Genomic DNA, 20,690 nt, shown 5'->3' with positions numbered 1-20,690 from the left:
ATTACAAGCGCTGAAATTGAAGCTGAGATCAAAAATCTCCCCCAAAACAAAAGCCCAGACCAGATGGCTTCACAGGAGAATACTATCAAACATTTAGAGAAGAGCTAATGCCTATCCTTCTAAAATTCTTTAAAAAAAATTGCAGAGGAAGGAACACTTCCAAACTCATTCTGTGAGGCCACCATCACCCTGATACCAAAACCAGAAAAAGACAACACACAAAAAAGAAAACTACAGGTGAACATCACTGATGAACATAGATGCAAAAATCCTCAACAAAATTTTAGCAAACAGAATTCAGCAACACATCAAAAAGCTCATACACCATCATCAAGTTGGGTTTATTCCAGGAATGCAAGAATTCTTCTATATACACATATCAATCAATGTGATACACCATATTAACAAATTTTTTGAAAGATAAAACCACATGATCATCTTAATAGATGCAGATAAAGCCTTTGACAAAATTCAGCACCCATTTATGATTAAAACTCTTCAAAAAATGGGCATAGAAGGAACCTACCTCAACATAGTAAAGGCCATATATGATAAGCCTACAGCAAACATTATTCTCAATGGTGAAAAAGTGAAAGCATTCCCAAGATCAGGAACAAAACAAGGGTGTCCACTTTCACCACCATTATTCAACAGTTCTGGAAGTCTGTTATGTATAGCAATCAGAGAAGAAAAAAATAAAATAAAATAAAAGGAATCCAGATTAGAAAAGAAGAAGTAAAGCTCTCACTGCTTGCAGATGACATGATACTGTACATAGCAAACCCTAAAGACAGTATCAGAAAATTAATAGAGCTAATCAGTGAATTTAGCAAAGTTGCAGGATACAGAATCAATATACAGAAATCACTTGCATTTCTATATACTAACAATGAAAAATCAGAAAGGGAAATTAAAGAATCAATCCCATTCACCATTGCAACAAAAAGAATTAAATATCTAGGAATAAAATTACCTAAGGAGACAAAAGAACTTTACACAGAAAATTATAAGACACTGATGAAAGAAGTCAAAGATGACATAAACAGATGGAGAGATAGTCCATGTTCCTGGGTAGGAAGAATCAATATTGTGAAAATGACTATATTACCAAATGCAGTCTACAGATTCAATGCGATCCCTATCAAATCACCAATGGCATTTTTCACAGAGCTAGAACAAAAAATTTCACAATTCATATGTAAACACAGAAGATCCTGAATAGCCAAAGCAGTCTTGAGAAAGAATGGAGCTGGGAAGAATCAACCTTCCTGACTTCAGATTATACTACAAAGCTACAGTTATCAAGACAGTATGGTACTGGCACAGAAACAGAAATATAGACCCATGGAACAAGATAGAAAACACAGAAATAAACCCATGCACCTATTGGTATCTTATTTTTGACAAAGAAGGCAAGAATATACAATAGGGCAAAGACAGCCTCTTCAATAAATGGTACTGGGGAAACTGGACAGCTTCATGTAAAAGAATGAAATTAGAACACTTCCTAACACCATACACAAAGATAAACTCAAAATGGATTAAAGACCTAAATGTAAGATGAGAAACTATAAGACTCTTAGAGGAAAACATAGGCAGAACACTCGATGACCCTCGATGATTTATCGATGAACACTTGATAAATCAAAGCAAGATTCTCTATGACCCATTTTCTAGAATAATGGAAATAAAAACAAAAGTAAACAAGTGGGGCCTGATTAAAGTTAAAAGCTTTCACACAGCAAAGGAACTATAAGCAAGGTGAAAAGACAACCCTCAGAATGGGAGAAAATAATAGCAAATGAAACAACTGACAAAGGATTAATTTCCAAAATATACAAGCAGCTCATACAACTCAATGCCAGAAAAACAAACAACTCAATCAAAAAGTGGGAAAAGACCTAAACAGACATTTCTCCAAAGAAGACATACAGATGGCTAACACAGATGAAAAGATACTCAACACTGCTCATTATTCAGTTCAGTTCAGTTCAGTTGCTCAGTCAGCACGCCAGGCCTCCCTGTCCATCACCAACTCCCGGAGTTCACTAATGAAAATCAAAACCACAATAAGATATCCCCTCACACTGGTCAGAATGGCCATTATCAAAAAATCTACAAACAATAAAAGCTGGAGAGGGTGTTGAGAAAAGGGAACACTCTTGCACTGTTGGTAGGAATGCAAATTGATACAGGTACTATGGAAGACAGTATGGAGATTCCTTAAAAAACTAGGAATAAAACCACCATATGGCCCAGCAATCCCAGTCCTAGGCATATACCCTGAGGAAACCAAAATTGAAAAAGATACATATATCCCATTGCAGCACTATTTACAATAGCTAGAACATGGAAGCAACCTAGATGCCCATTGACAGATGAATGGATAAAGAAGTCGTGGTACATATACACAATGCAATATTACTCAGCTATAAAATGGAACACATTTGAGTCAGTTCTGATGAGGTGAATGAACCTAGAACCTATTATACTATTTTCTTTCTGACATAAATAAAAAGATAAAAATCGTATTCTAGTGCACATGTATGGGGTCTGGGGGAATGGTGCTGAGGAATTTATTTGTGGGGCAGAAGTAGAGAAATAGATGTGGAAAGTGGACTTGTGGTCATGGGGAGAGGAGAGGAGAGGGTGAGATGTATGGAAGGAGTAATCTGGAAACTTGCATTACCATGTGTAAAATAGATAGCCAATGGGAATTTGCTGTATGGCCCAGGAAACTCAAACAGGGGCTTTGTATCAACCTAGAGGAGTGGGATGGGGAGGGAGAGGCAAGAGAGTTTCAAAAGGGAGGGGAAAAAAATCCCAGGAAGTTGACATGACACTTAAGTTTATATGAATAAGCAAAAGATGCAGAATAGCCAACTCAATACTGAAGGAGAACAGGGTCTGAGGACTGATATTACCTAACTTTAAGACTTAGTAATCAAGATAATTAAAAAAAATTGAATCTATATATTCACCTTATATCCTTCACAAAAAATTAACTAAAAATGGATCTGAGATTCAGCTAAAGAAAGCTGAGTGCCAAAGAATTGATGCTTTTAAACCGTGGTGTTGGAGAAGACTCTTGAGAGTCCCTTCAACTGCAAGGAGATCCAACCAGTCCATCCTAAAGGAAATCAGTCCTGACTATTCTTTGGATGGACTGATGCTGAAGCTGAAATTCCAATACTCTGGCCACCTGATGCGAAGAACTGACTCATTGGAAAACACTGTGATGCTGGGAAAAATTGAAGGCAGGAGGAGAAGGGGATGACAGAGGATGAGATGGTTGGATGGCATCACTGACTCTATGGACATGAGTTTGAGCAAGCTCTGGGAGTTGGTGATGGACAGGGAAGTCTGGTGTACTGTCGTTCATGGGGTTGCAAAGAGTCGGACATGACTAAGTGACTGAACTGAGCCGAGATGGTATGATACTGGCAAAAGACTAGACAAATAGATAAATGCACCAGCGTAGAGTCCAGAAATATACTGACATAGACAACTGATCTTTGACAAAGGACTAAATGCAAGACAATGGAGAAAAGTTCGTTTCTTAAGTAAATGGTGCTGTAATATCTGGACATCCACAAACAAAAAAAATGCATCTGTATATTAACCTTACACCCTTCACAAAAATTAACTCAAAATGGATCTGAGAGCTAAATTTTAAATGTAAAACTGTAAAACTCCTAGAAATTGACATAAGAGAAAATTTAGATGAATTTGGGTTTAGTGGTGAGTTTTTAGAAACAACACTAAAAGCACAGTCTGTGAAAGAAGTCCATTAGCTGGACTTTGTTGAAATTTTAACTTTCTGCTCTGCAAAGGACACTGTCAAAAAAATGAGAAGACAAGCCACAAATTGGTTGAAAATATTTGCAGAAGACATATCTGATAAAGGACTATTATCCAAAATATACAAGTAGCTAAAAACTCAACAATAAGATAACAACCCATTAAGAAATGGGTCAAGGACATTAGTAGACACCTCACCAAAAACATATATACATGGAAAATAAACATGAAATGATGCTCAACATCATATATCATCAGGGAACTGCAATTTAAAACAATCATGAGATTCTACTACACACCTACTGCTGCTGCTGCTGCTAAGTTGCTTCAGTCGTGTCCAACTCTGTGCGACCCCATAGACGGAAGCTCACCAGGCTCCCCCGTCCCTGGGATTCTCCAGGCAAGAACACTGGAGTGGGTTGCCATTTCCTTCTCCAATGCATAAAAGTGAAACGTGAAAGGGAAGTTGCTCAGTCGTGTCCGACTCTTAGTGACCGCATGGACTACAGCCTACCAGGCTCCTCCATCCATGGGATTCTCTAGGCAGGAGTACTGGAGTGGGGTGCCATTGCCTTCTCAGAGACACCTACTAGAATGATCAAAATCCAGAACACTGACAAAACCACATGCTGTTGAGGATGTGGAGGAATGGGAACTCTTGCTCATTGATACAGGGAAGGCAAAATAGTACAGACACTTTTTGGGGAGTATAATTCCTTTACAATGTTGTGCTACCTTCTGCTGTACAACAAAGTGAATCAGCTACATGTGTACATATGTCTCCTTCCTTTTGGACCTCTGTCCCACCCTTCTATCCCACCTATATCTGGATCATAACAGAGCACCTAGCTGAGCTCCCTGCACTATACAATATGTTCCCACTGGCTGGCTGTTTTACACATGGTAGTGTATATCAGTTCAGTTCAGTTCAGTCACTCAGTCCTGTCTGACTCTTTGGGACCCCATGAATCACAGCACCCCAGGCCTCCCTGTCCATCACCAACTCCCGGAGTCCACCTAAACCCACGTCCATTGAGTCGGTGATGACATCCAACCATCTCATCCTCTGTGTCCACTTCTCCTCCTGTTGTCAACCTTTCCCAGCATCAGGGTCTTTTCAAATGAATTAGCTCTTCGTATCAGGTGGCCAAAGTATTACAGTTTCAGCTTCAACATCAGTCCTTCCAATGAACACCCAGGCTGATCTCCTTTAGAATGGACTGGTTGGATCTCCTTGCAGTCCAAGGGACTCTCAAGAGTCCTCTCCAACACCACAGTTCAAAAGCATCGGTTCTTTGGCGCTCAGCTTTCTTTATAGTCCAACTCTCACATCCATACATGTCCACTGGAAAAACCATAGCCTTGACTAGATGAACCTTTGTTGGCAAAGTAATGTCTCTGCTTTTTAGTATGTTGTCTAGGTTGGTTATAACTTTCCTTCCAAGGAGTAAGTGTCTTTTAATTTCATGGCTGCAATCACCATCTGCAGTGATTTTGGAGCCCCCCAAAATAAAGTCTGACACTGTTTCCACTGTTTCCCATCTATTTCCCATGAAGTGATGGGACCAAATGCCATGATCTTAGTTTTCTGAACGTTGAGCTTTAAGCCAAGTTTTTCACTCTCCTCTTTCACTTTAGAGGCTCTTTAGTTCTTCTTCACTTTCTGCCATAAGCATGGTGTCATCTGCATATCTGAAGTTATTGATATTTCTCCCAGCAATCTTGATTCCAGCTTGTGCTTCCTCCAGCCTAGCATTTCTCATGAAGTACTGTGTATAAGTTAAATAAGCAGGGTGACAATATACAGCCTTGATACACTCCTTTTCCTGTTTGGAACCAGTCTGTTGATCTATGTCCAGTTCTAACTGTTGCTTTCTGACCTGCATACAGATTTCTCAAGAGGTAGGTCAGGTGGCCTGGTATTGCCATCTTTTTCAAAAATTTCCACAGTTTATTGTGATCCACACAGGCAAAGGCTTTGGCATAGTCAATAAAGCAGAAATAGATGTTTTTCTGGAACTCTCTTGCTTTTTTGATGATCCAGCAGATGTTGGCAATTTGATCTCTGGTTCCTCTGCCTTTTCTAAACCCAGCTTGAACATCTGGAAGTTCATGGTTCATGTATTGCTGAAGCCTGGCTTGGAGAATTTTGGGCATTACTTTACTAGTGTGTGCTATGCTATGCTATGCTATGCTAAGTCGCTTCAGTCGTGTCCGACTCTATGCGACTCCATAGACGGCAGCCCACCAGGCTCCGCTGTCCCTGGGATTCTCCAGGCAAGAATACTGGAGTGAGTTGCCATTTCCTTCTCCAATGCATGAAAGAGAAAAGTGAAAGTGAAGTCGCTCAGTCGTGTCCGACTCAGCGACCCCATGGACTGCAGCCTACCAGGCTCCTCCGTCCATGGGATTTTCCAGGCAAGAGTACTGGAGTGGGGTGCCATTGCTGAGTGCAATTATACATCAATCCTAATCTGCCAATTTGTCCCACCCTCGGGTCCACATGTCCATTCTCTGTGTCTGCATCTCCATCCTTGGTCTGCGGATGGGTTCATCTGTGCCACTTTTCTAGATTTCATATATATGTGTTAATATAAAATTAAAGAAAAGAATGTTAGTATAAAATTAAAAAAAAGAATTGAACCCGGGTCTCCCGCATTGCAAGCAGACTCCTTTACATCTGAGCCACAAGGGAAGCTCAAAAAAAAAAAAAATGTTATATGGAAGATAGATACAAGTTTTATCAGTGGTGGGCAGAGTGGGTAGAAGGAAAGGGATGAAGGTTTGATCATTTGTTTTCAGAAGCACCTTCAAACTCTGAACAGATGAATTTCTGATAATTAAATTTAGTTTGCCGTACAATGTATTGATTTTTCTGGACATATATCACACTTTTACCTAGAGTTCAAAAGAATCTTCATGTCTTCTTTGTTAGAGCTTTTATCTTTTTTCATCCTCTAAGGATAATTTATGAGTACAAAATGATTCTGGAAATGAGAATTTATTCCTAAAGGATTCTGAGCAAGTGGGGTGAATGTTCCTTTGTATATCTGTAGTTCTTGGGAGGCTCTCAATCATTAAGAAATCCCTACATCTCCATAATTATTGTCAAAAAATTAATTTTCAGGATATATTAATGGGTGAAAAAAATGATCTAAGTCTTCTATAAATTTGACTACATATATCATTCTGTTTATAGTGGACACTTTTTCTCGGTGTAGAGAATGTCTTTGATGATGTAATGACAAAGTCATATTGCATCATTTCTTTCAAATGACCTGATTTTCCTTTGAACATTCTTATTAGCTTAGGAATTAGCATGAACTGGCAGCCTTATATCAGGCATCTGAAAAATTTACTGCATCATGACTACTATAGGTTAGATTAAGCAGGACATGGCATATGACTTATCATCAAAGAGAGGAGAGGCCTGTCACTTTGTAGAATCTTTATATTAAAAAAAAGAAATATAAGGATAATGCTGCTTAGTTCTCTGCCCTAGAAAATGGACTTTGAGATATTTTATAATTATATATTCAATAGAAAACTGTTAAAAGGCATAGGTCTGCAAGTCTGGCAGCCCTGGGTTTGAGTCTTATATTCACTCATACTGAGCTGTAGTCTTTTAGCCTTCTCATCTGTCAAATGGGGTTAAGTCAATGTATATAAATACGTGCAACATGTGCTCATGTGTTCAGTCATGTCTGACTCTTTGCCACTCCATGGACTGCCAGAATCCTCTGTCCATGGAATTTTCCAGGCAGGAATAGTGGAGTGGGTTGCCATTTCCTTCTCCAGCAGATCTTCTCAACTCAGGGATAGAACCTGTGTCCCTTGCGTCTCCTGCATTGGCAGGTGGATTCTTTACCACTAGTGTCACCAATAGCATTAGTCAGGGTAAGGGCACTGACATATAATGACCTCAGTCTACATATTCATAATTTATTTTGTGGTTAATGGGAACCACTTATAAAATATTTTCCCCCAACTCTTTCATTTGTTTGATCCTCAGGGCCTGAATTCAATGAATAGAGTAAAAATACAATTGGTAAAACTCTGTAAGAAAGTCCTGACTGTTGAATTCAGGTCTTTTCATTTGGGGCCTCTTCATCATGCCAACAGGAGAGAGATACCTTCATTATTTGTACCATTAATACGCCCCTTTCATTCTTTATACCATGTGGTCAAAAGCCTCATGGAGATGGATTTCTAGTTATTAGAATTCAATGATTTTGGAACAGGATTAATTTCTTATCTATGTCCCTGTCAATAAAATTGAAACAATAATATTTGTTGTTAGCTATGGGTAAGAGGAGTCTAAGTGTATTGGAGAGTCCCACTTGGAAGGCCGCAAGAGAAGGAACAAAAATCTGGTTTTACTTTGTAATAGTCATTTGAGGAAGTCTATGAAGTGTGTTGTTTTAAATATAAGATGAAAGGAATGTGGAAATGACAACCAAACTTTATATGCAGCAGAACTGGATGAATACATGTTTCCAATTTCCACTCATTTATTCACTCATTCACTATCACGCATTATGCTAACAGTTAGAAATATAGAGATGAAAAAGATGCATTTTCTTTTTTGTCTTAAGATGTCAACTGTCTAATGGTGAAGACAACAGGTATTGATTGTTATTCTGGCACTTATTACTGGCATGAACTTGAGCTGGTCACTCACTTGCTATGATACTCTATTCCCTCATTTATAAATGAGGATAAGTATCCTACATTCCAAGGTTTCTGTGAATATTAGAGACGAGCTGTAACAAATAGTCACTGAAAAATAGCTGTTAAAATACAATATGGGTGAAACATGGAGGGGATCAGAGTTTTAGAACCAAATTGTACACTCTAGTTAAGGATCACAGGGAATCACTGAAGGATATTTTGCAAGGACATGGCATGATCAGGTTTTCATATTGAAAGGTTTCACCTTGGTAGCAGGAAGGACGTTGAGCAGCACAGGAACTAACGTGAAGGATAGGAAATCCATTAGGAAAGTATTGAAATAGAGGATGAAGGCTTACAAGTTAAAGAGATACTGTGAACTTGGAACAGAGAGAAGTTAAATTTTGGAGATAGAATAGATTTCCTTATATCTTAAATAGGGTTATTTTATGGGATTTAAAAATGAAATCTTAGGGAAAACCAAGTGTTAAGACAAGTGCTTTTTGCAGACAAATCCTGTTTTGAACATCTCTTGGTTTCGAGGCAGAATAAAGATCCATATTCTGGATGTTAATGTCCTGCCTTTGAGCTCTCTCCATCTCCCCTTCCCAAGGGTCAGTTAGGGATCGCGTTCTTTTGGGCATTGGCACCCTTCCTCATCTCCTTTCTAGCACATACATCACCACACTGCTCTTATTTTTTTTGAAGACCTCCCCCAGTAGATGGAGAGCTCAAGGAATGAAGAATGTCTTTTTATGAATGCACAGAGAAGATATTCAGTAAATGTTTGTTGGATAAATGAATGGGTAAACAAGTAAGAGCAGAGTAGTTTAACATAAGATATTTGGAGTAGGACTGATAGGTTTTGAATCTTGATTCCATCACGAATTTCTAGCATGATAACCTTCTAAGCCTGTTTATTCATTGATTAAAAGGAAATTCCAATATCATAGTAAGTTAAACGGCACAAATATATGCAAAGTGAATTTAAGTGGCACAAATATATGGAGAGTGCTTAACCCACTCCCTCTCACAAAATAAACATTTGTTTCATTAAACTAGAGCTGTCACCATTACTATCAGTACTACTATCTTGAAGGCAACTGGAATCTTCATTCCTAACAACTTTACTCCATCTCTGTACTCTCTGCCGCTCAATATAACCCTGATTTTAAAAAGCAAATTGAATCAGATGGTTTTATTAACTAAACATGCTGAACAGTAGGATATATTGAGTCTTCTTTTCTTTTATTATTCTAGCTTACTTGTTCACTTTCTGCCCCATGCAATCGGTCTTAGCGTATATCTGTATCTGTAGCTATATATCTCTATAGACTACATATGATATATGGTATACATACACACATCTTCAACCTAATCTATATGTCCTATATATCATATAAAAGAGATATATATGTGAATATATACAGGTGATATATATGTGTATATATACTCTACAAACCTATATGTCCTATATGTCATATAATTATATAAATATCCACTTGCCATAAAGAAGTATTAGAGAAGGAAGATCAGATCATTGGGGATCCAGAAACAGAAGCTTGACCTTTTTAAGGTACTAAGGCAAGTAGATGTCTTTGAAGAATTAGACCAATATAAACAAGAGTCACTGGGACAATTGTAAAGTAGTTTTCACAGCTTTGTTTTCATATGAACTGACCAAACATGAAAGATGAAACTCAATATGCCGCAAGGGCTCCCCTTTATACACTTTCTCTAGCACCTTCCATGTTTCCAAATAATTTGTTTGAGAAGCACACTTTGTGCTTTTTATAAAACACATGATTGGGCCAGATTTCTCTGTATTAGGAGACTTAATTTGCCAGTGAACTATAGCTTCAGGTTGGCCATCTGGAAAAATAAACTTCTCAACAGCCATGTAATTTGTCTTTTGTCTGGTTTCAGGCAGTGGATTTTGGGGGATTAGTATTGAGCAAATAGCAAGCAGATGCTTTCCTGGCTCCTTGAAACCCTCTCCCTTCTCCAAAGGGGCATCTTGCTAGGTTACAAGTTAACAAATGGTCCTTTTATACATTAGAGGAGAAGCAAATGCTCCCATAACGCCTTAGTCAACACTATGTATATATGAACCTAATTTTCCAAAAAACAAAACAGCTTTCCCTTTTCAACATGGGGAGGCAATGCCATATGGGCCAAAGCTTAAGGTCAGGAAAGCATATTGTCTGGAACACAGGCCAACACACCAGCTGTGCTGTTGCAGCAGAAGGTGAAGGGGTGGCAGGAGACCTTTCTCTCTCAGCTCCAGTACTTACCCTCACCCACCCCAACTCAACAAGGTACAAGCTTGGTTGTTTGGGAAATATCTTAGGAGACAGTCCCCAGCTTTTCCCAAAACTGAATGTATCTTTTCTCCCAAAACTTAAATACCAGGTTACCTTTATCAGACTTCAGCATGTAACAAGTAGGGCTTGGCAAGCAGTGTTAAAATCTGCATTCACTCTGGAAAGCACCACAGTTTCTGATAACCTTCACTTGTTACAGTTCACAGTGACCTAATCATTACTCTCCCTTTAACTTCTCTCCATAAGAAAACAATTAGAGGGACTCCCAAGTTGTAGTTAAGCTATGGGTGTGAGTTCAGATAGACTGGGTTTCCTGGCCTGATTCTGTAACCTCGTTAGTGAAGCAGTCTTGACTGAATTATGTAACCTCCTAAACCTCAATTTTTTTCTCCTGTTTAATGGGGACAATGTAACAGTCATAGACTCCATCTCATGGGCTTATTTGTAATTCCGTGAGATCATGTCGACATACGGAGGTATTAAGACAGGTCTGACAAAAATACTCAATAGATTTTTAAAACAGGGACTTCCCTTGTGGTCCTGCAGCTAAGACTCTGCACTCCAAAAGCAGGGGGCCTGGGTTCCATCCCTGGTCAGGGAACTAGATCCCACATGACTCAACTAAGAATTCGCATTCCATAACTAAAGACTCAGCATGCCCAACCAAAGATTCAGATGCTGCAACTGAAAAAAAAAAAAAGGATCCCTACATGCCACAACTGAGAGACCTGGAAAAACCAAATAAATAAGTAAAATAAATACAAAAAATATGAAATTAATTAGGACAAATACACATTTGTTAGGCTCAAACCACACATACTCCCATATGCTATGCTAGGTTTTGAATATAATAATTATACTTACTTTTTATAGTTGTACTTTGAGCCAAGAACTAGGCCAAGGACTTTACAGCTACTATTTCTATGGTATAGGAACTGTTGAAACTCAGAGAAGTTGTCTAGTATTTCCAAGTTCATTTGTGAACACAGGATTTAAATTAGGATGCTCAGGCTCTTTGTATTTACCAAATTGCTAAAATCCTGATTATTGAGGGAAAAACTGTAAAACTTCATTCATTTGCCTTAGTGTTTAAGTGGTAACTTACTAATTTTATACTGTTTCTTACAATCTTCATAAAACAGTGGCCACACATGGGCAGTACCTTTGTTTATCTCCATTCAACTTGTATGCTTAATGGCTTTATCCAAGCCTAGTGCAAAAGAAATGGCAACCCACTCCAGTGTTCTTTCCTGGAGAATCCCATGGATGGGGGAACCTGGTGGGCTGCCGTCTATGGGGTCGCACAGAGTCGGACACGACTGAAGTGACTTAGCAGCAGCAGTGCAAAAGAAACTGATTACCTTCAGATATTCTGTCAGAAAGATTTACCATCAAAGTGAAAAGTGAGTCTGTTCTACAACTGTGTATTAGTTTGCTAGGGTTTCTGTAACAAAGTACCTCAAACTGATGGCTTAAACATCAGAAATTTATTATCTTATGGTCTGGAGGCTAGTTTGAAACACAGATGTTGGCAAGATTGGTTCCTTTCAAGGACAGTGAAGGAAAGATCTATTCCAAGCCATTCTCTTAGGCTGTCTTCTTCTTATGTCTCAATCCTTTAAGTGTATCTCTGTGCCCAAGTTTCTTCTTTTTATAAGGACACTTATCTTAGGCTATTGCAGCCCACCATAATGGCCTCACTTTATTTAACTTTATTACTTCCCTAAAGACCCTATCCTCCAAATCAGATAAAATCCTGAGCTACTGTTAGGATCAAAACCTGAGCTAAGGTTAGTATTTCAATATCTGAGTTTAGGGGGTGTGTCACAATTCAACCCACAACAAGCTCATTGGTGAATATATACTTTATCTGCTGCAGAGTTTAATAAGTGTGGGTTGAATTAGGATACATACCATCAGCCTCAATCTGTAACTTAAAGGCCATTTAGAAAAAAATTACTGTTTTTACTTTCTCTGTTATCTGCTATCCTACCAAACCTATCAAACTTTAGTCCTTCCTAGGCAAATTCTTTTTATTTGACACTTTTCATTTCCCTTTATAACTTCTTAGGGAAGGCTCTGGATACACTCTTAACATAAAATGTAATCCTGTAGTAGAAAATGTTGCTTGCTTACCCTGAAGTCATTCTCCCGAAAAAGTTCTTTCGTATTGTGACAGTTTGTCCCCAAAATGCCAGATAAATGTTTCCCATTTTAACTTTTTTCTTTTTTACAACTCAAGGCAAAATTTCAGCATCCCTAGCCTCTGTTCAGATTCTGGTTGTACTAGCCCAGTTATGATAAAAATGTGTCCAGACATTGAAAAATGTCCCTTGAGAGGACAGCAGAATTATCTCTGTTTGATAACCATTAAGCTGGAGTGGGCATATGAGGCCATGTATGGCAGATGGTAGACACTAAAAAAATGATATTTTCCTTTCCTAACATTTCCAAAACTTTAGATATCTTCTAAGTCTTTTCTGCTGCTGCTACTGCTGCTGCTGCTGCTAAGTCGCTTCAGTCTAGCCTCCTTTATTTCCAATAATTTTTGTCCATTAAAACTAAATAATGTCTTAAAGTTTCAACTTCATCCAAGATGTGTCCCAAAGATGTACTGTTAATCTCTCCAGGTCTTCTGAATACACTATTAGACATTTCTTTTAGATTGTCTAACCTTTACCTTGGAGAAGGCATGGCACCCCATTCCAGTACTCTTGCCTGGGAAATCCCATGGATGGAGGAGCCTGGTAGGCTGCAGTCCATGGGGTCGCTAAGAGTCTGACACGACTGAGCAACTTCACTTTCACTTTTCACTTTCATGCATTGGAGAAGGAAATGGCAACCCACTCTAGTGTTCTTGCCTAGAGAATCCCAGGGTTGGGGGAGGCTGGTGGGCTGCCGTCTATGGGGTCGGACACGACTGAAGTGACTTAGCAGCAGCAGCAACCTTTACCTTATAACGAATGCATGTGTGCTATTTGCTTCAGTTGTGTCCAACTCTTTGCTCTGGCCTGTAGCCCACCAGACTTCCCTGTTCATGGGATTCTCCAGGCAAGGATACTGGGGTGGGTGTCTATGCATTCCTCCAGGCGATCTTCCCAACCCAGGGATCAAACCCGCATCTCCTATATCTCCTAGCCTTGCAGGCAGATTCTTTACCATTGAGTCACTGGGGAAGCCCTCACCTTACAATAAGCTTACATAAATGAAACTCCCAATTTTATCCTCTCAAAAGATGTCCTTTCCTAATTTTATTATTTTAAATAATAGATTCACTTTTCCTAGTCACATAAATTTGTGAAGTATAAGTACATACAAGCTACTTAAGCACTCTTTCCTCTGGTGGACCTAAGTTCATATTCCATCACTTATTACAGGCAAGTCATATAAACTCTGAACTCATTTATACACATGTAAGTGTGGTTTTGAGGAATATAAGTTATATGAAAATGACATAATTATTAAGGCCTTAATAAATGTCAGCACTGTTTTATTAGAAATAATGAGGTAAATAATTTTATATGGAATAGTTTCCTGTTTACCATCTGAAAGCTGATATAATGAGTAAGTTACATTAAAAAGCATCAAAGCAGATAAATAAGTGTGATGGGATCCTAGAGAAAGAATAAGAAATATTAACATTAAGTATGCTGCTGCTGCTGCTGCTAAGTCGCTTCAGTTGTGTCCACCTCTGTGCGACCCCATGGACTGCAGCCTACCAGGTTCCTCCATCCATGGGATTTTCCAGGCAAGAGTACTGGAGTGGGGTGCCATTGCCTTCTCTGAACATTAAGTATATGCATATGCTTAATATATATAACTTACATACTTAATAAATATAACATTAAGTATAACCATATACTGTACTATACTGGTTATTTATCATATATTTATCACATGTCAGGAAAAATCTGAACTTTCAAGTGTAGTATATTGATACCTTTCTGAGGAAGTGGAAGTAGTACTAAATGGAGAGAGCACCTCTAGCTGTCATACTTAAAATTTACGCAACCTTAAGTGCATCACTTCTTTATATGCCTTGGCTTATTATCCACAAAATTGAATAATATCCTTACCTCATTGGGAAAGGCAAAACGTTTTGCATGGTTTCAGAGATAATCCACTTTTAGCTAAATGGTATCTTGGCTGAGATATAAAGATTTCCCCAAACCATTGTGACAGAGGGCTCAAACACTTGATGCCTATTTCATCAGTAAGACGATCACTGTAACACATTAGCCTAGACTGGAGAATTTGAAAATGTCAATGGAGTTCAAGAAGATGCTTTCTTTGGAATGGTTAAAATTAGTTCTAGGGTCTTATTGGAGGCAAATGTTCATGTGTGATAATTCACAGATTTTCTAGGAAAACCCTAAATACTGTAGAAGCTGACTCTTCTTCCTAATGCAGTGAGCATAGGGCTGCTGAAGCTCAGATTCACACATTCTACCCTGTCCTTCACTAATCAGTGCTAATTTGGGTGATGGAAAACCTGATGGAACACCCTCTTGCTGTTGCACTTATGTAGAATTTTGGTGCCATTCTTCTAGTTTCTAGTACGATAAGTTCCATGTAGGTGGAGAAACTTCTCGCGTAAATTGTATGTCAGCTGTAGGGAAGGAAAAAGAATGTTCCCTCTACTTTTCTGAGTTCTTAGCTGAGACTCATGAGATAAAAAGCTATTAATAAGAGAAAAAATAAAGTTTATTAATATGTATATATGTTAATATATAGGGAAAAATGAGTAAATCCTTGAGGTAACTTAGAATTCAGGCTTAAATATTATCTTAATAGAGAAAAGGGAGGGCGATGTAGGCTCTTAGGGGACAGTGAATGATTTGTAGGAAAGATGAATGGGCCCTCAGGAGAGTAGATAGGAGGTATGACGGTTTGTGACAAAGTTTGTCTGGGTGCGATGTCAACTTCTAGTCTCCTCACTGGTGACAAGAGTCAATTTTCCCTGGTTGATGAATCTCCCACAGAGGGGATTTGTGACAATTGAATTCTTTTGGAGAATCTGTCTTTAGGCAGAATCTCTCTGAGGTGAGTTCAGAGAAGGCCTCTCCCTGCATTTGCTGTTTTTCAAGGGCCTAAGGCTCAAAATAATCAGCACATTAAAGCGGCACATGTTGAAGTGGCATGCTCTGAACTGTCATATTTTGGCAGGTTCTGCCATCTTTCACGACGTTTCTATGTTAGAAAAGGCACTTGCAATCTTGACTCATTTTTACCCATTTTCTCCATTCACAGAATGGATTGTGAGGTTGGGAAACTAAGGGCAGACTGACTTAACATATGAGAGATTCTGCCCCACATAAGACAGACGGAGCCAGGAGTCTAAGAAGCTACAGCATTAGAAGATGTAGGTAAGAGTCAGTGTGCGTACTTGACATTTGTCTAAGCAACAGTTTCTCAAACTGGTATATTTTAGAATCACCTGGAGAGCTAATAAAGAATCAGGGGTTCACTATAGTCAGCATGTTTTGAACTCCTACTGTCATATTTTGGGATGGCATATCTTGCCATTCTTCACAACTTTTCTCTGTTAGATCCAGAAACTAGAGTGATTGGTGAGCTGCTTGTCTGGTCTGAAACTATGTTTTCCAGGAAGCGAGACCACTATCTGCTGCTCAGAAGGTCCTAGCTTGGCTACCGAGTCTCTACAACACACACCATACACAGTGCCTACTGACATTTGTAAATCCAGGAGGCAGTATGGGCGTCTCCCGTATAGCGCTAGGAAGGTCCCTTGTAAGTCCACATCTTTTGTTTGAAGAAGCAAGAGAATGGCTGATATTACTGTACCACAAAACCCTAATGCCCTTTGAGTGAATCTTCTGAGGATTCACCAGGTGGAAAACTTCATCCTGAAGTTCGAAGAATTTCCAGAGGGAGTAAGATTTGTTTAAATCTGTATACTGGATTTGATTTCTAGAATGGCATTGGGAGTAGGGGATTGATGGGTAGCAGGGAGCAAGGAGAATGAAAAGACTGCCTTTCCTGTTACTTGCTAAACGCTGTCACTTAAGGGCATGTGCCTTAATTATTCCTCTTTCATGCCTGGGTGCCCTGTTTGCTGAAGGGGTTGTGAAAAGTTGCCAAGAGATAAATTCAACTGTTTATGAGAATCATTACAAGGTTCTGTGTTTATTTTCCTGGCACCCTCCAAGATCTACGGTTTGGAGCTGAATAGCTGTTTTCTGGTGCTTGCAAATAAAAGTATTTATAAATGTGTCTTAAACACATTGTTTGGAAAGTGTACCTACCCAAAACAGAATGTCTTTCTAGTATGAGGAAACCTATAAGAAGAAGGAAAGGACATGTTATCATTTGGCGACTGCTAACATTTATTGTGTGATTGGGATAATGTTACATTCTCTCAGTGCTGGTTATAAAGGTGGTGTTTAAATGGGCAGTTCCCACAGGCTTCTGACCAACTTAGAAGCATTTCTCTTTCTCAGGTTTCAGCTACTACCTCCCCTAAGAGGGAGCTGGAAAAGCCAAATAAGAAGACCTTTGAAGCCACACAATGTCTGGTCTGTCTTGGTAAACTGTGATGTAATGTAACTCACGTTATAGCAGAGAGCAGGATAATTCATGTCAGAACAATTCCTCATCTCCTTTATAGCAAGGAACAGAATGTACATTGCCATACGTCTGGGCAACCACTGGCTCCCCGACTAGAGAAGATGATAGTTGAATCAACTGTTGACCTGAATACTCTTCCAATATGGCTATAGCACAGTTTATCAGTATCATATTAAAAGGATGAGTCTTTTCATTCAAAAAGACTCTGTGGACTTCCCTGGCAGTCCAGTGGTTGAGACTCCACACTTTTAGTGCAGGTTCGATCCCTGGTCAGGGAACTAGGATCCTGACCCATGGCACATACCCCATGGCAAGGCCAAAAAAAGAAAAAAAAGCAGTCACACACTATACAGAAAAGTGGGCATGGATGTGTTCCAATAAAACTTTATCTACCTAAGAACAGGTAATGGACAGATTTGGCCCATGGACCTCAGTAAAACAAAAGGCATACTCTGATGTTCTTCTTTTTCTTCACCTCTACTCCCAGCAGTCTATCTCATGGATTATAAGAGGACATTCAGTCTGGTTCTCCAGCGTGTGTATGACTGAGAAGCCAAAGCCTAGCTATCACTGTGCTGGGTTAGCAGGACTATGAGTTATCTATTAAGCACTCATCTGTGTTGAGAAGCCATTGCTTTCCTATAGTCTTTGAAAGAAAAGCATTTCTATAACCCTCTGGTTAGTTGGTAAAGGAAAGAGAAGACAAAAGAAGTCAGGATTGCCATGTTTTGTTGTATAAGGACAAAAACAATTGTTGGGACATCCTTATGAATTTGTGGAATAAAAGTGTAGAGACTCAATGACTTCTCTGATAAAATTGCTTAAACTCCTGAAGTTGCTAAAGTGCCTCTCTATTTTAAATTGAATTTTGTCTTTGAATCATTTAGCTGAGGTGTAGCCTAATCTATGGGCTTCCCTGGTGGCTCAGATGGTAAAGAATCTGCCTGCAATGTGGGAGATTTAACCCCTGGGTTGGGAAGATCCCTTGGAGAAGGGAATGGCTACCCACTCTAGTATTCTTGCTTGGAGAACTCCAAGGACAGAGGAGCCTGGCTGGCTGGGCTACAGGTCATGGGGTCATGTTGGACATGACTGAGGAACTAACACTTTCTTTACTTTCAGCCTACTCTATATGGCTCAGTCTTGGGTAGTCATGGTACTATTTTGGGGGCCTCTGAAGCCAGACTCATTTCAGACTTGTGTCTAAGACTACAAAATGTCAAATGCTAGACCAATCATGTATTGTGATAAGACCTGATGAACACTTTAATTCAAAAGAGTGAGCTGAAAAGAAAGAATCCAGGGGAAATCATCACTTCCTCAATCTGATTGAAGGTTGAGAGGGATCAAGGAAAATTTCAATAGCTTGGAAACTAGTCCCCAGGAAAACAATGAATAAAGCCTGAGAGAAAAGAAAGGAAGCCTTGATGATTAGCTCCCCCTGTGGAGAGAGTCTCTGCCACTTGGCTCCCTTTGATGAGATTACAGTCTCTGAAACTTGTTCCCACCAGGAAAGTAGACATGTTGAAAGAACATCCTTCTAAGTAGGCAGGGAACACATTCCTCACTCTTGGGAAAGTATACTATTTTGTTCTCTGGAATGACTTAATCATGTTTCCAACCCTGAGACCACAGTTTTGCTTCAAGAGGTTCTGAGCCAATCTAGTCTAAATTGAAGTTCAGATTCATTTCAGGAAGTTGCAGCATTTTCAGATAGACAAAGCACTGTGCTTTTATCTTTATACAATATTCCTCAATAGGATGGAGAGACCCTAATGGTTCTCTTATATTCCTCGCCCTTAAGATTGTTCCAATTGCATTTCTCTGTGGCCCCTCCATGCCCCACCATGTTGGTTGGGGAATGAGACTCCAAGCTAACTTTTTATTGATTTGGATATCACAACCTAAGAAATAATTTCTGCCCCTTCATCTTATGCTCTCAATTCTTACTCTACCTATATATTGATGCTTCAACTTATACTCTCACAATTTAAGACACTTAGAATTGAACAGGGTTCTAGCGTAGAGTTAAACTTCCCAGCCCAAGTGGGAAGTCCCATTCCTAACTTATTACCCCTAAGTCATGGCTTCCTCAAAGCCATCAGTGTTAGGAGAACTACTTGTTTGACTTAAACCTATTTTGGTACAGCTTGCCTTTAGTTCACATCCTCCACGTATACCTTCCCCTCATGTCTCTGCCTTTCCCAATCTCATATATCTTTCAAAGCCCAGGTTAAATCCTACCATTTCCTTAATAATTTCTTGGACTAAAGATGACCATATAAACTTATAAACCCTGAAGAATCAGAATCTTAAATCCAGAAGAGGATGTACAGATGTTCTAGTATTATCTCCTCATTTTACAGATGTGGGAATGAAGACAAGGGAGCTCTGATAAGAAAACAGGCCACATCTTATATTTTGATATCTTCTCTAATGCAGCCATAACAAATATTTAATATATATAGTAAAACACTGCAAGTATGTTTGTATTTTTTCTCTTAATTATGATCTTTTTGAAGGGAGTGGTTATAATTTCTATGATCTTGTCTGTGTTTAATACATACTGTGCTTAGTAGCTCATGGCTTGCAGCCTGCCAGGCTTCTCTGTCCATGGGGATTCTCCAGGCAAGAATACTGGAGTGAGTTGCCATGCCCTCCTCCAAGGGATCTTCCCAACACAGGGATTGAACCCAGGTCTCCTGCATTGCTGGCAGATTCTTTATCATCTGAGCCACCTGGGAAGTCCAAGAATACTGGAGTGGGTAGCCTATCCCTTCTCCAGAGGATTTTCCTGACCCAGGAATTGAACCAGAGTCTCCTGTGTTGCAGGAGGATTGTTTACCAGCCGAGCTACCAGGGAAGCCCAGATACATATGAGGTTGTTTTAACTCAGGGCTGTCCAGAGAACTTTCTAAGATGGTATAAATGTTCTGTGATATCTGCCCAATCTATCACTAGCCACATGTAGCTTTTAAGCACTTGAAATGTGGTTAGTGTGCCTGATGTATTAAATTTTAAAATTATATTATTGTAAGCACCTTGAATTTAAATCTATTTCACCACATGTTGCTAATGATTATCATATCGAAGGTTGCAGCTGTTATTCATTTGCTGATTCACATCAAGTGAGGAAAAATTATGGTATATTTGACTTGGTAATGTCTCAATATTGTTTGAATCAGAAAAACAGAGGTTTAGAGATGACATGGACCAAGTCTCATCACCTCAATTAATATTCCCAGAAAAATGAAAGCATTAGTTTAAAGTCACATGTTTAATTAGGAAGAGAGCTGGCACTGGGGC

This window comes from Bos grunniens, chromosome 8, assembly GCF_055505025.1.
Source record: "Bos grunniens cultivar Pamir isolate PY7600 chromosome 8, Bosgru_T2T1.0, whole genome shotgun sequence".
In the NCBI taxonomy this organism is placed as follows: Eukaryota; Metazoa; Chordata; class Mammalia; order Artiodactyla; family Bovidae; genus Bos; species Bos grunniens.
This window is presented reverse-complemented; position numbering follows the sequence as displayed.